We start from the raw sequence: 18127 nt of genomic DNA on the forward strand, positions 1-18127 counted from the left end.
GGCGAGACATAGAGGAGATCAAGCGCTCCATTGGATTCTCAAGAGGGAGCAGTAGCCGCCGTCACTGAGGTTGTTGAGTCCCATTATCCCTCTATTTTATGTTTTTCTATTGTGCTTCATTATATTGTCTGTTTTCTATTTCGAGTGCATGATCATATTTAGTCTTTTATTTTCTTTTAGTCTTATTTTTTGTGCTGATGAACGGATATTTTATACGCTTTTTGGGGGTGTTTTCATATAGTTTTTAGTAGGATCTAGCTACTTTTTAGTATATTTTTATTAGTTTTTATGAAAAAATCACATTTCTGGACTACTATGAGTTTGTGTGTTTTTATGTGATTTCAGGTATTTTCTGGCTGAAATTGAGGGACCTGAGCAAAAATCTGATTTAGATGCTGAAAAAAGACTGCAGATGCTGTTGGATTCTGACCTCCCTGCACTCAAAATGAAATTTTTGGAGCTACAGAAGCCCAAATGGTGTGCTCTCAATTGCGTTGGAAAGTAAACATCCAGGGCTTTCCATCAATATATAACAGTCCATACTTTGCCCGAGTTTAGACGATTCAAACTGGCATTTAACGCCAGCTTTCTACCCTATTCTGGCGTTAAACGCCAGAAACAAGTTGCAAGCTAGAGTCAAACGCCAGAAACAAGTTACAAACTGGCGTTCAACTCCAAGGAAGACTTCTACACGTGAAAGCTTCAATGCTCAGCCCCAACACACACCAAGTGGGCCCCAGAAGTGGATTTCTGCACTATCTATATTAGTTTACTCATTTTTTGTAAACCTAGGTTACTAGTTGAGTATAAAAACTACTTTTAGAGATTTATTTTGTACCTCATGACATTTTACATCTGGATTTGTACCTTTGACGGCATGAGTCTCTAAACCCCATGGTTGGGGGTGAGGATCTCTGCTATGTCTCGATGGATTAATGCAATTATTTCTGTTTTCTATTCAATCACGCTTGTTTCTATTCTAAGATATTCATTTGCACTTCAACATGATGAATGTGATGATCCGTGACACTCATCACCATTCTCAATCTATGAACGCGTACCTAACAACCACTTCCATTCTACCTTAGATTGAATGTATATCTCTTGGGTTCCTGGTCCATGCGTTTGATTGCCTCTCCTAACAACAGAGCCTTCAATTTCTTGAGATCAGAGTCTTTGTGGTATAAGCTAAAAATAATTGGCAGCATTCCTGAGATCCGAAAAGTCTAAACCTTGTCTGTGGTATTCCGAGTAGGATCCGGGAAGAGATGACTATGACGAGTTTCAAACTCATGAATGCTGACAGTGTGCAAAAGGATCAATGGATCCTATTCCAACATTAGCGAGAACCAACAGATGATTAGCCATGTACATGGACCCTTTTCACTGAGAGGACGGCTGGTAGCCATTGACAATGGTGATCGACCAACATATAGCTTGCCATGGAAGGAGACCTGCGTGCGTGAAGAAGAAGACAGTAGGAAAGCAGAACTTCAGAAGACAGAGCATCTCCATTACTGTATAACAAGTATCATTTAATTCATGCTCTTTTACTCTTCGCAATTAAAACTAAGAACCACTATTGATATCTTGACTAAGAATAATAAGATAACCATAGCTTGCTTCAAGCTGGAAATCTCCGTGGGATCGACTCTTACTCACGTAAGGTATTACTTGGATGACCCAGTGCACTTGCTGGTTAGTTGTGCGGAATTACAAAATGTGATTGTATTTTTCGTGCACCACGTGCCTTATTATGATTATGAAATATCCAATGTATCCATCACCATGCTTAAAAGAAAAATTTATTTGAAAAAGAATAGTGAGATACATAAGTTTTGAGTATATCATGAGCTATTTCAATTATTTTGATATGGTGGCCTTTGCATTTATTTTTTGAATGTATGAATTCACAGAGCATAATTGATATTGAGTTGAGTATGTTGGCTCTTGAAGAACAATGGATTTAGAAAAGTATTATTGACTCTCTAAAAAATAAAAAATATTGATTCTTGAAGTAAGAAAAAGTAGCAAAAAGCAAAAAGAAAAAGAGAAAGAAAAAGAAAAAGAAAAAGCCAATAGCTCAAAAGAAAAAAGGCAAGAGCAAGGGTCCAAGGTTTTGAGCATCAATGGTCAGGAGGGTCAAAAAATTGGCCTAAAAAGCTCAAATGAGTTGCTACCCTTGACTAAATGCTTGTGGTGTGAAGGTGTCAAGTGAAAAGCTTGAGACTAAGCAGTTAAAGTCGTGATCCAAAACTAAAGAGCACGCTTAAGAACTCTGGACACCACTGACTGGAACTTTAAGCAAAGCTAAAGTCAAATCCAAGGGTTCCCCAAGTTAAGTGTTTGTGGCATTTATGTATCCAGTGGTAATACGGGAAAACAAAACGCTTAAAGTCACGGCTAGGCTCAAAAGAATTTGTGTTCAAGAATCAAGAAGAGCTAAACTGGGAGAATCAATAATATTATCCGGATTCTAGTTCTGAGGGATGCCAATATTTCTAAGTTTCAAAGGAAAGTGAGATACCAAAACTGTTCAGAAATAACGAGCTAATAGCCCCGCTCATCTAATTGGGACTTAGCTTCATTGATCACTCTGATACTTATTGTATTCTTCTCTTCCATTAGTCCTATTTTGTTTTTGTAATTTTCGTGCACCAAGTTTTTGGCGCCGTTGCCGGGGATTGTTCGAGTTTGAACAACTGACAGTCTATCTTGTTACTTAGATTAGAGAAAAATTATCTTTTTGGTTTAGAGTCACTAGGATTGTGTCTTTTATTATTCCTTTTAAAAATCTTCCAAAAATATTATTTTTCTTCATTAGTTTTTAATTTTTCTTTGAGTCTTTTGTTTGAGTTTAGTTTCATATTTTAAGTTTGGTGTCAATTGCATGTTTTTATTTTCCTTTAAATTTTCGAGTTTGTGTTCATGGTTCTTACTTGATCTTCAAGTTGTTCTTGCTATTTTTCTTGTTTGATCTTTAGTTTTTCTTGTTTTGTGTCTTTTCTTGTTTTTCTTGTGCATTTTCAAATTATCAGTATTAAAAAAATTATATATATTAAATACCTTTTTAAAACATGTTAAATTTATAGCTCAGTTGGCTAGAGCGTTGTGCTTATGTTCTTGGTAATTGGGTATCTTCATTTTAAAACTTTTTCAAAAATAATTTTTTTTTATTAAATCTTGTGTCAAACTTTTAAGTTTGGTGTTCTCTTGTTATTTTTCTTTAATTTTTGAAAATTTATTTTTAGTTTTCTAAAAATTTTAAGTTTGGTGTTCTTTCTTTTTGTTCTTGTTGTTCGTGGGAGTCTTCAAAGTGTTCTTGAGTTTTCTTTGTGTTTTGATCTTAAAATTTTTAAGTTTGGTGTGCCTTGGTGTTTTTCCTCCAAAATTTTCGAAAACAAGGAGCATTAGATCTAAAAATTTTAAATCTTGTGTCTTTTGTGTGTTTTTCTCTTTCATAATAAAATTCAAAAATAAAAAAATATCTTTTCCTTTAATTGCTCATAATTTTCGAATTCATTAGTTTGATTTGGTCAAAATTTTTAAAAATCATATCTTTTTCAAAAACTGCTAACCACTTTCTCTCTCTTCATTCTTTTTCAAAAATCCTCATAAAATATTAATTTTTTATTTTATCTTATTATTTCAAAAAAAATTAATAAATAAATATAATAAATTAAATAAAATAAATCTACATCATCTCCCTTTCTCCATCATGGACCTAAGTGGAAATAAACAGTCCAGAAAGATTTTGGGGTCATATGCTAACCCTACTACTACTTCATATGGGAGTAGTATCTGTATACCCTCCATCGGAGTCAGTAGTTTTGAGTTGAATCCTCAGCTCATTATCATAGTGCAGCAAAATTGCCAGTATTTCGGTCTTCCACAAGAAGAACCTACTGAGTTTCTGGCACAGTTCTTACAAATTACTGACACAGTACATGATATGAAAGTAGATCAGGATGTCTATAGATTATTACTATTTTCATTTGCTGTAAAAGACCAAGCTAAGAGGTAGTTAAATAACCAACCTAAAGCTAGCATAAGAACATGGAAATAGTTGTCAGACAAATTTCTGAATCAATATTTCCCTCCTAAGAGGATGACACAGCTAAGGCTGGACATCCAAGGCTTTAAACAAGAGGATAATGAATCCCTTTACAACGCCTGGGAGAGGTACAGAGAGATGCTAAGGAAATGCTCCTCTGAAATATTTTTAGAATGGGTGCAGTTAGACATCTTTTACTACTGGCTTGCAGCAAAAGCTCAGATATCTCTAGACCACTCAGCTGGTGGATCTATACACATGAGAAAAACAATTGAAGAGGCTCAAGAGCTCATTGATACAGTTGCTCAAAATAAGCATCTGTACTTAAGTAGTGAGTCCTCCATAAAAGATGAGGCTAAGGCAGTATCCACTGAACTTAGTCCTCTAGAACAAGTTGATGAAATCAATCAGCAATTATGTTATCTGACAGAACAGTTGGCAGAATTTAAGGAGATGTTACATATTCTAGCTTTCAAGATGCTTGCTATTCCATGGGACTACTGTGCGATGATAGGGAATTCATTGTAGCTATTAATGAGGTAGCTGAACTTGCATCTGGTGGTCAATTGAGAAAACTATTTGCGATGCTACTGATACCTAATAGCATTAGCAACCCAGAGCGTGTTTGGAATGCAACTTGGACATTATTAGCTGATGGAATACTATATGAGAGGAGAAAAGCTTTGAAAAATCAAGGTATTTTACTATGTCTTTTTTTTATATCAAGATTTTATTCTCTTATTATCTTTATTTTTATTAATAATATTAATAGTTTTATTTTGAAATTACTTATTAAATATTTCATAAAATCACCATGTGCTTTTGCTAGGACTAAACATGACTGATGATGAATTGAAAAACCTCTGCCGTATTGAGATTGAGAAGACACTCAACAACAATGCGAGATCTTTAAAAGACTATCAATCAATGCCATATCCTGCGATGTCTGATGTTCGCCTTTTTCAAAATAAGCTAATAGAGGAGGAGTTAGCATATGACACAAATGAGTTGACTCATACAAACTTATATACGGAACAAAAGATGACTCATGAGCAAAGGTTAGTATTTGATGAGATACTCAATGTTGTTATTACAGACTCTGGTGGTTTTTACTTCGTTTATGGGCATGGTGGGTGTGGTAAGACATTTATTTGGAATGGACTTTCTTCTGCTATTCGGTCTAGAGGAAAGATCGTTTTAAATGTCGCATCCAGTGGAATTGCTTCTTTACTCCTACCTGGTGGCAAAACGGCTCATTCTAGATTTTCAATACCCATTACAATTACTGATGAATCTACTTGCAACATTAAGCATGGCAGTTTGAAGGCTGAGCTGCTCATCCAAAGTAGCTTAATAATTTGGGATGAAGCTCTAATGCTCAATAAAATGTGCTTTGAAGCACTTGATCAGACGCTCAAGGATCTTATGTCAGTTACCGATCAGCATAAGACACATCAACCATTTGGTGGTAAGGTTGTTGTTCTAGGAGATGATTTCAGACAGATACTTCCGGTGATTCCGAAAGGGAGTAGACACGATATATTGGCATCCGCTATTAACTCATCCCATCTGTGGTCGTTTTGTAAGGTTCTGAAACTGCATACGAATTTGAGGCTTCTAATGTCTTCTTCGGATCATGATGAAGGTGAAATGAAGAGATTCGCTAATTGGATACTTAATATTGGAAATGGAAATATTGGCTCTGTTGTTGGTGATGAATCAGAAGTTGAAATTCCAGATGATCTATTGATTACAACTACTGATGACCCTCTCTCTCATTTGGTAGGCTTTGCATACCCAAATTTGTTGCAAAACATGTCAGATTACAGGTATTTTCATAGTAGGGCAATTCTTGCACCCACGCTTGAGAGTGTCGAGAAGGTAAACGATTTTGTCTTGACAATCTTTCCAGGAATAGAAAAGGAGTATTTGAGCTCTGACACAACATGTCAAGCTGATGAGAATGAAGATGTACAACAAGAGTGGTTCACACTAGAGTTCCTAAATGACATCAAATGTTCGGGACTACCCAATCACAAGTTGACTTTGAAGCGAGGAGTCGCTGTAATGCTACTGCGAAACATAGACTAGACTTCAGGTTTATGCAACAGGACAAGATTAATAGTTAACGAACTTGGCAGCAACGTAATTGGAGCGACGGTAGTGACTGGTCGAAATATTAGAGATAAAGTGTACATTCCAAGAATGAACTTGATCCCTTCAGATTTAGGATTGCCATTTAAGTTCCAACGGAGACAATTTCCATTAACAGTGTGCTTTGCAATGACCATTAACAAGAGTCAGGGTCAATCATTATCACATGTAGGGCTTTATTTGCCAAAATCAGTTTTCACACATGGACAACTTTATGTTGCTTTGTCAAGAGTTAAGAGTCGCAGTGGCCTCAGGGTTTTAATTCTAGACGAAGACGGCAATCCAAATATTATATACATACATATTATTATAGTTACGACTCCTATCCCTCTTATAAGGATATAATAATAAAGGCGAGGGAAAGTCTATAACATATGTATACAAATAAAAAAACATATTTAGGAACTTAAATAAAACTCTGCAAGCTTTCTCATTCGTCCTGAAAAGATAAAACTGAAGGGGGGTGAGAACATCATCCTCGAAAGGGTTCTCAATAGAGGGTTTAAGAATTGTTATAAGAAGATACGTATAAAGAGAAGAATTGGTTTCAAGGCAGTGATTATCGTTCGTCGTATGAATCTTTTAAAAATCAATGGCTAATCATCCAAAACTTTTCAAAGAAACAATATTTATTTTTCAGAAAATCCACAACCTTTCTTTTCTTGTAAGATAATCTTAATCAGTTTCCTAGACTGTATGAATGACCAACCTGTTCCAAGCATAGGTTCATTAAGTCTATGCTGAACCAGCCTGATTTTTCATACTTTACTAATAACTCAATCAGAAACCAATCACAGCTTTCAACCTATCACATAATCAATCAACACAATCATCATCTCATCACCAATAATCTCGAAAGTACCATATCAGCACAAACACAGGCAAAACAGACAAGAAAAGCACAAGTATAGGTAGCAGTTATAGCAAATAGCTCAAATAACAGTTAATAACAGTTTAGCAATTAGGCAAACCAAAACAAATTCAAACTCAAGCAAAACATACAAATGCATATAATGCATGCCTATCCTATGGCTAATGAGCTCATCTGTTAGTTATACAGCCAACCCGATATGTCCTGGTAGCTAAACATTGGACAGTTTCCCGACGCGCATCCCCATGAGTCAATGCATAGCTTTTTCTCATATATATCAAATCACTCAATGGGGGTACCATTCTCGGAAATTTATAAGTGCCCAGTCACCCTTACGTTGTAGGGTCAACAGAGTATCGAGTCTCAACTTGGAACACGTGGTGGCAAGCCACAGTACTTTACCCAGGGAAACTCGTATTTCAGATAATTCAAATAAATAAGCCATATGAATACTTCAATTATAATTCATCAATATCCACATCATTCTCAATCATGTCTCATTCATCAGCATACCTCAATCATACTCAATCGTTATCCTTCATTATTACACCTTTCATTCCGTTCATCAATAATTCCCAACCAGACATAATTCATTTCTTAACAAATCATGCTCAAAATATAATTCTTATCTTACTACATTGAAACTCAAGAATAATCTTATCTTAATAAATCATATACAGAACATAAAACTTTTCTTAATAAATCAAAATCACATATGTAATAACTTTCTTATCAATCGAAGTCAAACGTAATTCTTTTCGAAATCAAATAATATGACTCTTAAATCCAATTTTCTCTTTAAAGAATACTTCAAACAAATACTCAGAGTTTTATAAAAATTTCAGCAGCATCTCCTCTAAAATTTGAACTCTGCCACCCTTCTTGGATCCCATCCAAACCATTTCTCAAACTCTTTTCAACCATTTCCAATAATTAAACTAAATTCAATACCAAAAATCATTTTCAAATCTCAGAATCTTATCCAATAATTCAATAGAACCTATTTCCAATATTGGTTCATTTTTAATATCAAATTAACTCTAAACCCAGAAATCACTTTTCATATTATTTTATCAAACTAATTTTCCAACGCAATATTCAGAAGCAGCCAGAATCCAATCATCTTCATAATAACCTTAAACCAAATACAAACCTGACTAAACATCTTCAATCAATCAATAAACCGTTCAAACAAGCATTTACATCCATTCAAAGCAACTTAGTTCAATCCATAAGACTTCCAAAACCATAAAATATACATTTTGCATTATTATCGATTTAAACAATTCTTGAAAATAAAATGAGTTTAAGGAAAGTGCTCCTACCTCGAGTAGACGAAACTCAAAAACTCAAGAACGCATCACAAACTCGTTTTCTCTCTGCCTGCAATGGTGGCAGCCACAATCTCAACTCCAATCCACTCTCATAGCAACCACAACAACTCTAATCATAATATATAATAACCAAAACTCAATCATGTAATAAATAATACTGCAAAACCTTGGCTAAGATAACAGAATAGTGACTAAAGGGGTTTCAGGAACCAAAACTCTTACCGCAACTAAGAAGAAATATTGAACCAAAAAGCAGCGGCTCAAGCGGTGGTCCCAGCGGCCATGACGCCGTTCCCAGCATCCAGAGATGCGGCGACGCGATTTAAACAAAACCAAAAAGACTGGTAGCAACCCTAATTTTGACATGCAATCATCGGAACCGAATCCTTAAGGTACCAACAGCTTAGAATCTCTAACAACCTATATTGAAGTACTAATTTTCAAATGTTCCGAAAATAAAAATGCTTACCAAGAAGGCAAAGGCTCGATGGTGGCTTCCAACAGTCAGAACAGCAGCAGTTCGCAATGCTGACACGACTCTGGCGACGAGGCAGCGGCAAAAGGTGTCTCCCTTTCCCGTCGCGTTTGACCCTTCATACATAGCTCGGTTCGGCGACGAAGCAGATGCACGGTGCTGATGGAAGCACGACAATGACGAGCTCCCTCAACGGTGATGTGACAGATCTGACGGCGACGGGATCCTCGGTGGCAGTGAACAGATCGGCGGCAGCATGAACGGCGCTAAGGCAGTGGAGAGAACGAGCTAGGAGCGATGAACCACAGTGGCTCTTAACCCTCTTCGTGTTAGGTTCTCCTTCTCCCGGTGACCCAGCTGAGGCGGCGACAAAGGAACGGCGATGGCAGAGGATGACTCGATGGTGGCAGTAGGATGCGGCTCCAATCGCGACGCTGTTTCTCTTCTCTGCGTGCGACAACTTTGACGCTCTCCCTCTTCTCACGTGCGATGATGGTGGCGGCGGTTGGATGACGCAGCAACAAGCTCAACCGGCGACTCTCTGCCCTCTCTATCTCTCTTCTCCTTCGCTAGTTCTCTCTCTTTTTCCCTTTTGGTTTTCTTTCTTTCTGAAGGGATTGGAGCTGGGTTAAGGGAGTGGTAGCGTGGGAGTGGCGGTGAGGGGTTAAGGTAAAAAGGTTAGGATTTTCAATTTGGGAATTAGGGTTCGTTTTTTGGGGAAAATGTAAAATTAGGGATTTTAGGTAAATTGAAATTTGGTAATTTTAATTAAATTAGGGTATAGAGTATTAAATAAAAATCTAATTTAATTCCTTAAAATTACTTTGAAAATATTATTTGGTTATCAATTTGCTAATTTTCTTTTAAATTAAGTATTCTAATTTAAAATTAGAGATATTATAATTAATTTTTTTTATTTATAAAAATTAAAATATTAAATTCTAAAATCTCAATTATTCAAACTAAATCATACAAAATTCTTATTTTTTTACAACTATTAAGTTCTATAATTTAAATATAAAAATTATTCAATATTATAAGATTAAGTAAAATTTCTAATTTAATTATCGAAACTTAATTTAATTATTTTTAATAAAATAATTTCTAAAAATAAAGTCTTTAATGAATATATAAATTGAAATTAACTCATAATAATATTTTCTAAAAATTTTGGGTCTTACATTCTACCCATCTTATAAAAATTTTCGTCCTCAAAAATTAAATTAATACATTGGATATTACATAGTTTTAATACTTTTCTTTTGAATACTTTAAAATACAAGAAGTTTTAGCATATATATAAATTTTCAAATACCAGATAAGCTATAAAACTTAGATATAAGAGAAGTGTAATGTTAAGCAAAAGTTATAAGATAGGTTTAAAACAATGAAGTTACATGGTGTCAACATCAAAGGTTTTAACATAGCTCGCTATCACAACTTCCAACTATACTTTATTGAGCAAAACATCTAAAAATTCTTAACCTTATCATTCACTTTGCAAACTCACTACCGGTCACAAGTCTGATATTAACCAAACTATTTTCGCGTGAATCAAAGCTCCACAAATCCCTTTGACGTCACATACTTACAAGCTTCACTTTCCGCGTTCACTAATCGTGTCCTAAAGAACTATCGTATTCGCTCGCTATGCCTAGAGATCATACGTAACACCAAAACAAATCTCAAGTTTACTCAGAAGGACATAAAACCTTAGAAAAGAAGGACAACATTCACAAGAGTTTAAAAGAATTTTTGAGACCACAAGTAAACAAGGATGTACAAGCAATGAAGAGTGCTGAAAAGAGAATCAACTGACAAATACAAGGATAACTCTTGAATTAGAGAAATTTGATAGGATCAATAAGAAGAAAAATAGCACATTAGTTTGAAACAGACTCAAGCTGAGTCAAAAAAAGTATGAGATTTTATAGAAGATGAATGATTAAAAACCATAGTGACGTATTGTAACGGAACAACTTCAAATGATCACAAAGGTTTCATAGCTCATGGAGGAATATAGAATTAACAACCGTGTTGCAAAAGTCTTAACATAGTCGGAAATGTAAGCAGATCAAGATATACGTAAGGTTCATATGGTGAAGCAAAGAAATTTAAATCATATCTTAAGAAAAAGAGAAGGATAAGCGACACACCAAATTGAACGGTGCGATTAGAACACATAAAACAATACTGCAAAATTAAAAGGAGCACTTCATATTTTCAAAGATTCAAGGATCGATGTCGTACCAAAACAATTTCAATGTCATGTCAAAGAGTACAGGATTCATGAAGAGAAGTATAATGACAAAGTCAGACATTCCAAAAGATTCAAAAAGTATTTTATGAATAAGAGGTGGACGTATTGAAAGTTTAAAGTACTTCAATGGAGACAAGAAATAAATCGTGTATTTGTTGGAATTGAATTCAAACTGTATCAAGGTACAAGGTTCACAGGAGGAGAGTGACCAAAGTCAAGAATGTCGTTTGTAAAATTCAAGAGAATCAGTAAAAATGTAAATATTGCGTCATGTTAAAACAATTTCAAATCAAACTAGATTATGTAAAATTTGTGAAATGAAAATTAGTTAGACTAAGGATAAAATATTTTCTCGAAAACCTTAAAAGATACTTTAGGTACATAATCAAATAAGAACTTTCATAAAAACAACAGCGAGGTTGATAGAAAATCAAGTTGTAATCTTAAGAAGGGATTTGAATCTAAGAACTTAGTAAGAACAATCCAGAAGAAGAATGGTGCATTCATTTAGACCGATTTTGAGCTGAGTTAAAAAAATAGTAGAAGTCAATGGTAGCGTTTACAAAGAATGGACAATCTCAAGAAGAAATAAATTCATTTTCTCAAAAGAATTATGAAAAGTTTATATAAGGCATTATATCGAAACAAGCAAAATTAAAAGAACATATGTAAAATTTGAAAAATAAATTTAATTGGGCTATATGAGCAAAAATATTCTCTCAAGAATCTTAAAAAAAATACTCAGGTGCCAAATCACATAAGAATACGTATAAAAATTGTGATAAGGTTGGGTCAAAGAAGGAAATCCAAGATAGAAATTGTCTTCACATGTCTATAAAAGAATAGGTGGAGCATTGCAGATAAACAGATCTAAACCATATAAAAAAATTTCTCAATCCATGTAGGAAAGTATATACTAAATTAAAAGTGGTCTCATAAAAAATTCAAAAGATGATTGTGGAACAGAATTAGGTAGGGAAGAGTCAATTCAAAACTTTTTCAATCCAAAACAACAACTAAAAACCGACTGTAAGGAATGATGTATGATGCATGAGCATCTTTTCTATCTTTTCCTAGTGATTTGCATCTAATTTGTTGAGTTTAATAAAGAATTAATTATCTTTTAGCCAATAAGGATGCTACTTTGAGTCTTGTGCAATTTTGTTTATTTTAGGTAGCATTCGGCTGGAGTTGATGGAGTTTCTGTAGCACAAGAATCAAAGGAGATGGCAGCGAGGAGCGACGCGTACGCGTGACTGACACGTACGCGTGATTTGGAGCTTTCCACGGCAACGCGTACGCGTGATTTGAAGAATTGCACAGCAACGCGTACGCGTAACTGACGCGTACGCGTGACATGCGCCACATGCAGAAAACACAGAAAACGCTGAGGGTGATTTCTGGGCCCCATTTTAGCACCCAAGTTAGGTGCGGATTCAGTGAAGCCAAGTGGTTCCCACGTTACAAGACGCGGAGTAGTTAGTTAATTCTGATTTAAATTCAAATTTGATTTTTAAATAGAAAAAGATATTATCTTAATTTTAGATATTAGATTTTAAATTAATAAGGATTAGTTGTAAAAAGGAGAGACTTCTCTTCTATTAGAGAGGTTCCATTAGGGGGATTCCATTAGGAAATTCTATAAAAATTTACATTCCATATTCCATGAGCAACTAAACCTCCACTGTTAAGGTAAGGAACTCTGTCTATTTGTATGGATTGATTCATTTGCTCTTTCTAATTTAATTCATGTTTTGATTTATATTTCAATAATTGTTTTTGTTCTTTATTTTATGAATTTGGGTGGAACGGAAGTATGACCCATGTTCTAATTGAGTTCTTGTATAACTTGGAAAAGCTCTTTACTTGAACAACAGCTTGAAAACATATTATCCTGAATTTCTAATTGTTTGTATTTAACGGGATACGTGACCTATAATCTCCTTATTTTTGGATAATTAGGATTCTTGTGGCATATAAACTAGAATTTGATCATCACCTTCTAATTGGAATTAATTGACCAAGGAATTGCCAGTTAATAAATTTTAGAGGAGACTAGGAAGGTCTAAGGAATTAGGGTCTAGTCACATATAGTTTGCCATGAATTAAATCTTGCATGATTAAAATAGTTAGTAAGAAAAATCAATCCGGAAAATAGATAACTCTGAAGCCTTATTTGTCTATTCTTTTGATATTCTAAGTTGCTTTTAATGCTTTTTGAACATCCAAACACTATTTTCTGCTTGCCTAACTAAGCCAATCACTCAATCATTATTGCTTGATCCATCAATCCTTGTGGGATCGACCCTCACTCACCTGAGGTATTACTTGGTATGACCCGGTGCACTTGCCGGTTAGTTTGTGGGTTGTAAAATACCGCACCAAGTTTCTGGCGCCGTTGCCGGGGATTGACTGTGATTAACAACTATTAGTTGTTTGATTGCTTAGATTAGGCGTTTTATTTTTAATTTTATTAAAATCTATTTGTAAAAATTTTTTCGAAAAAAATATATATTTATTTTTATTTATTTTATTTAAATTTTTCCCCTCTTAATTTTTGAAATTAAGTTTGGTGTCCCCATAGTAATTTTTCTCCTTCAAAAAAAATTTTTTTTTCTTTCTTCTTTGCTTTGCTGTTTACCACATGGTGTATTTAATCCTTTTTGGTGTTTTGTGCTAAGGAAAAATAATGGAGAGAGATCACATGGGTTACTACTCACACCCAAGTAGTGATTCATATTATGGTGGATGGAGGGACTATCCAAAGTTTGGTTGGCAAGATCAAAACCAAAGAAACTTCAGTTCTCCATGTTCCAATTATCAAGAGCCACCATCTCCATATTCATATCAAGAACTACCATCTTCATATCCTTACCAAGAACCACCACCTTTCTATCCATATCAAGAACGATCATCTTTCTACCCATATCAAGAGCCACTATCTCCCTATTCATACCAAGAACCATCATCTTTTTACACTTATCAAGAACCATCACCTCCTCCTTATTCATCTCAAATACCATCAGATCTTGAGCTTCTCATGAAAGAATTCTTACATGATATAAAGACGAGTGTCAAAAATGTAGAGAAACATGTGCAATCGATTATCAAACCACGGGAAGAGAAGCAAGCAAATTCCTTCTCAAGAGATATAATACAAGATCCTATAGAAGAAAGTGAGGAAATCAATCAAAGGAGTTCATACTCCAGTGAACTAGAGAACTTTCCATCCTCACACATGGAAGAAGAGAAAGATGCAAAAACAAAGGAGAAAGATGCACCCACAAAAGAGGAAGATGCACAACCTCCCATGCCCTTGGTAAGCAATGAAGAAGAGATTGAATTAGAAGAAAGTTACCAAGACGAAGAGGTTAAAATTGAGGAAGCTTGCAAAGAGGTAGATGAATTCAAAGAAGAACACAAAGGAGTGGAGCTTGCAAGACCTCTTCCAAAGCCATCACCATCCAATACAACATTCAAGTGGGTAAAATTTCTATCCTTAACCTTTACTTTTCCACTTGAATATGGGCTACTGGAGACGGATGGTCAACTTAGAGCTCTTTGTGGCATTAATAGTAAGAGGAAGATGGTTAATGGCAAGAGTTATCAAGCAAGTTTCAATATGGTTGCATGTCCCAAATTGAAGTGCAGGGATTGGTGTAGAGCTAAATTGAATGGGTCTAAAAGGTTGTTTAGATGTCTCTGTGAGAATTCAGATCGCTTGCCACCCGGTGAGAACAATAGTGATCCATAAGAAGACGGGTGTAAAAGCAAGGTTTGGGACCCTGGAATTCATTCCCCCAATCAACACTCTTGGGGCCTTGTCACTTTCTTCAACTGGCTCGAAGGTGTTAGGCGCCTAGTTTGGGATCCCAGTAGCCATTGGAATTACAAACATTGGTGGAGATTTCTGGATCAGTACAAGCATAAGCCACCATGACAAAGAGCTCACCATATGTCCAACTTAAGGACTTTAACTAAAAGTGCTTGGTGGGAGACAACCCACCGTGGTATGATCCTTTTTTTCATTCTTAGTTGTTTTTTGTAATAGTAGTTTTCTTATTTATCTGATTCTTATTAAGTTCTATCTGATCATGCAGCTATTTTAGAAGCAGGAACTGAATATTAAAAAAATAAAAAAATAAAAATAAATAAATAAATAAATGTGCACATGACGCACAAGCTTCGTTGACACGTACGTGTCATATGTGTGTGCGTGAAAAATAAATTTGAACAGAGAGTTGCACGGAAATGGTGCAAGAATGATGCCTCTAGCACAAACAAACCCACGCGTACGCGTACCCCACGCGTGCGCGTCGTTGGTGATTTTGGCACTCCACGCGTGCGCATCATCGATGCGCAAGCGTGACCTGGAAAAACGGCGTAAATATGTGTTTGAGCAGAGAGTTATGCTGGCTTGGGGCTGAAAGTGTGCTATAAGCACAAAATCTGTTCACACGTACGCGTCCCTGACGCGTGCGCATCATCTGCACAAATGGCAATCCACGCGTGCGCGTGAATGATGCGCACGCGTCGTACAATAATCTGGATCCCAATGCCACGCGAACAGAGAGTTAAGCGTGCGCGTGGCTGGCTTCGCGCGAATCACGCAAAACCCAGGGCACGCGGACGCGTGCCTGACGCTTACGCGTCATTTAGAAAATTTCGCACCCCACGCGTACGCGTGCTGCACGCATACGCGTCGCTTGCACCGCACAATTACACTAGTTTGCCGCCCAGTTTTAATTTTCTTTCTCTCTCTCCCAATCCTAATTCTCTATTGTTCCTTTATCCTTTTATTCTTCTTTCATCTTATTATTTGTTTTTGTTTTCAGATTTTCTTTGCTTGAGGACAAGCAAACATTTAAGTTTGGTGTTGACGCTTCACTTAAAGCTTTTCTGTTTAGCACCAAAGAGAGATGAACGTTCTTCATGGAGGAATGAGATGGCCACCAACATAACTAAGGTGGTTAAGTTCCTTTCATTCTATTTCTCTTCCATTCCTATTTTATTGTCCTCTGTTTCTGTTGCTTTGATTGCATGCATGATTTTTAGTACGTTTAGTTCTTAGATTTAGATTTAATTTTAATAAATTGTCTCATGTACCACTCACTGAGCTTGAATCTAAAAAGAAAAATTTTTTTATGTATTTCATGAGAAATTGAGTTTAATTTTAAGAATAATCTTATTTACTTAATGGTGGTGGTATTTTTTGTGATTTTTGAATGCATGATATGAACAGTACATATTTGAATTTGAATAAAGGGATGTTGATGTATAAGGAACAGGAATTTAGAGAATTATTATGACTTCTCTGAAATAAACAAAAATTTAATCCTTGAAGCAAAAGAAACAACAAAAGAAAAAAATAAAATAAAATAAATAATAATAAAAGCAAGGTCCAAGGCTCTGAGCATCAATGACTAGGGAGGTCAAACATGATTACGAGCTCAAAGAGTTGTTTCCCTAGTTATATGCTTGTGGTGTGATTGTGTCAAGTATTCCTTGAGACAGAACACTTAGAGTCGAGACCAAGTGCGTTTAACAGAGTATGCCAAATGCTTTGAGCACCACTGTTTGGGAGTAACTGAAAGAAAAATTAGAACTCAAAGAGAGTTCTCCAGTTAAGTGCTTGTGGTGATTCTGTGTCAAGAAAAACTTAAGACAAAACATTTAAAGTCACGGCTAGGCTCAAGGTGCAAAGCACCAAAGAAAAATAAATTAAAGTAAATTTTGCTGTGTTCAAGGATTAAACTGAAATATAAAAGATCAGAGAATTCATAATATTATCCGGATTCTAATTCCGAATGACAATAACATCCTTCTGATTCAAAGGAGAGTGAGATGCCAAACCTATTCAGGGTTACAGTTATAAACCCCACTATAAAAAGAGACATGAGCTTAATTGAACTCTCATTCTCATGCAAATTCACATCCTAAGCCTATATTAGTTTTGGTTGCTTGAGGACAAGCAACAGTTTAAGTTTGGTGTTGTGATACGTGAGCATCTTTCCTATCTTTTCCTAGTGAATTTGCATCTAATTTATTGAGTTTAGTAAAGAATTAATTATCTTTTAGCCAATATGGATGCTACTTTAAGTCTTTTGCAATTTTGTTTACTTTAGGCAGCATTCAGCTGGATTTGATGGAGTTTATGCAGCACAAGAATCAAGGGAGATGGCAGTGAGGAGCGACGCGTACGCGTGACTGACGTGTGCACGTGATTTGGTGTAACACCCTAATATTCAAATCCTTATGCTCGAGTCATAAGTCAATGATATTACGATGGTACGACTCTCAGGTGGATTTTTAATATATAAATATAGGTAATTTCAAAAGGAATATTAATCGAGAAGTCTGAAAAGAGTAGAAATAAAATCGCGAAGACGTATCACTCACGTTTCGACAACGAAAAGATAAAACGTGAAGCCGAAAGCGATATACGGACAAGGCATAAAGGAGATTAAGAGATAGATAACAGATAGATATATATAACATAAGTAAATAGCCACTAGTTGCGACCCGCGAAGTTTAGGCCGGCTAGGGTACAGTATGAAAGTAGTTGACAACAGTACATCCTAATCTCTCCCAAAGGAAACATAAGAGACTATATACGCAAGTTCCAAAAGAGTTCCATACATAATATAATCTTTTCAAAACAAAGGTGGAGAGATTCTAAGCAAAACACAAAGTAGAGAAAATAAATATCTTCGCCGTCTCTCAAACGAACCGGAGCTCACTTCTGAGCACCTGAACCTGTATCTGAAAAACAAGAGATATATACGGAATGAGAACCCCGGGCCCACGGGTTTCCAGTACGGTAAAAGTGCTAAATAAATACAATGCACTGCAATAAAAACTCACTAAGCATCCTAAACTTCTTTAACAATTATCCATCCTAGGTTCTCGCTAATCCATGAATAGGCAACTGTCGTAAGGGGATACTAAATCTAGTTCATGTTACACATGTTTCCCAACT

General features: G+C 35.6%; 1 pseudogene; it reads left to right on the forward strand.

Moving 5' to 3' along the window:
* Positions 1-4545: 4545 nt before the first annotated feature.
* On the forward strand, positions 4546-6553 carry LOC110273607 (uncharacterized; annotated as a pseudogene).
* Positions 6554-18127: the final 11574 nt, after the last annotated feature.

The sequence above is a fragment of the Arachis duranensis genome, chromosome 7, assembly GCF_000817695.3.
Source record: "Arachis duranensis cultivar V14167 chromosome 7, aradu.V14167.gnm2.J7QH, whole genome shotgun sequence".
Taxonomy (NCBI): domain Eukaryota; kingdom Viridiplantae; phylum Streptophyta; class Magnoliopsida; order Fabales; family Fabaceae; genus Arachis; species Arachis duranensis.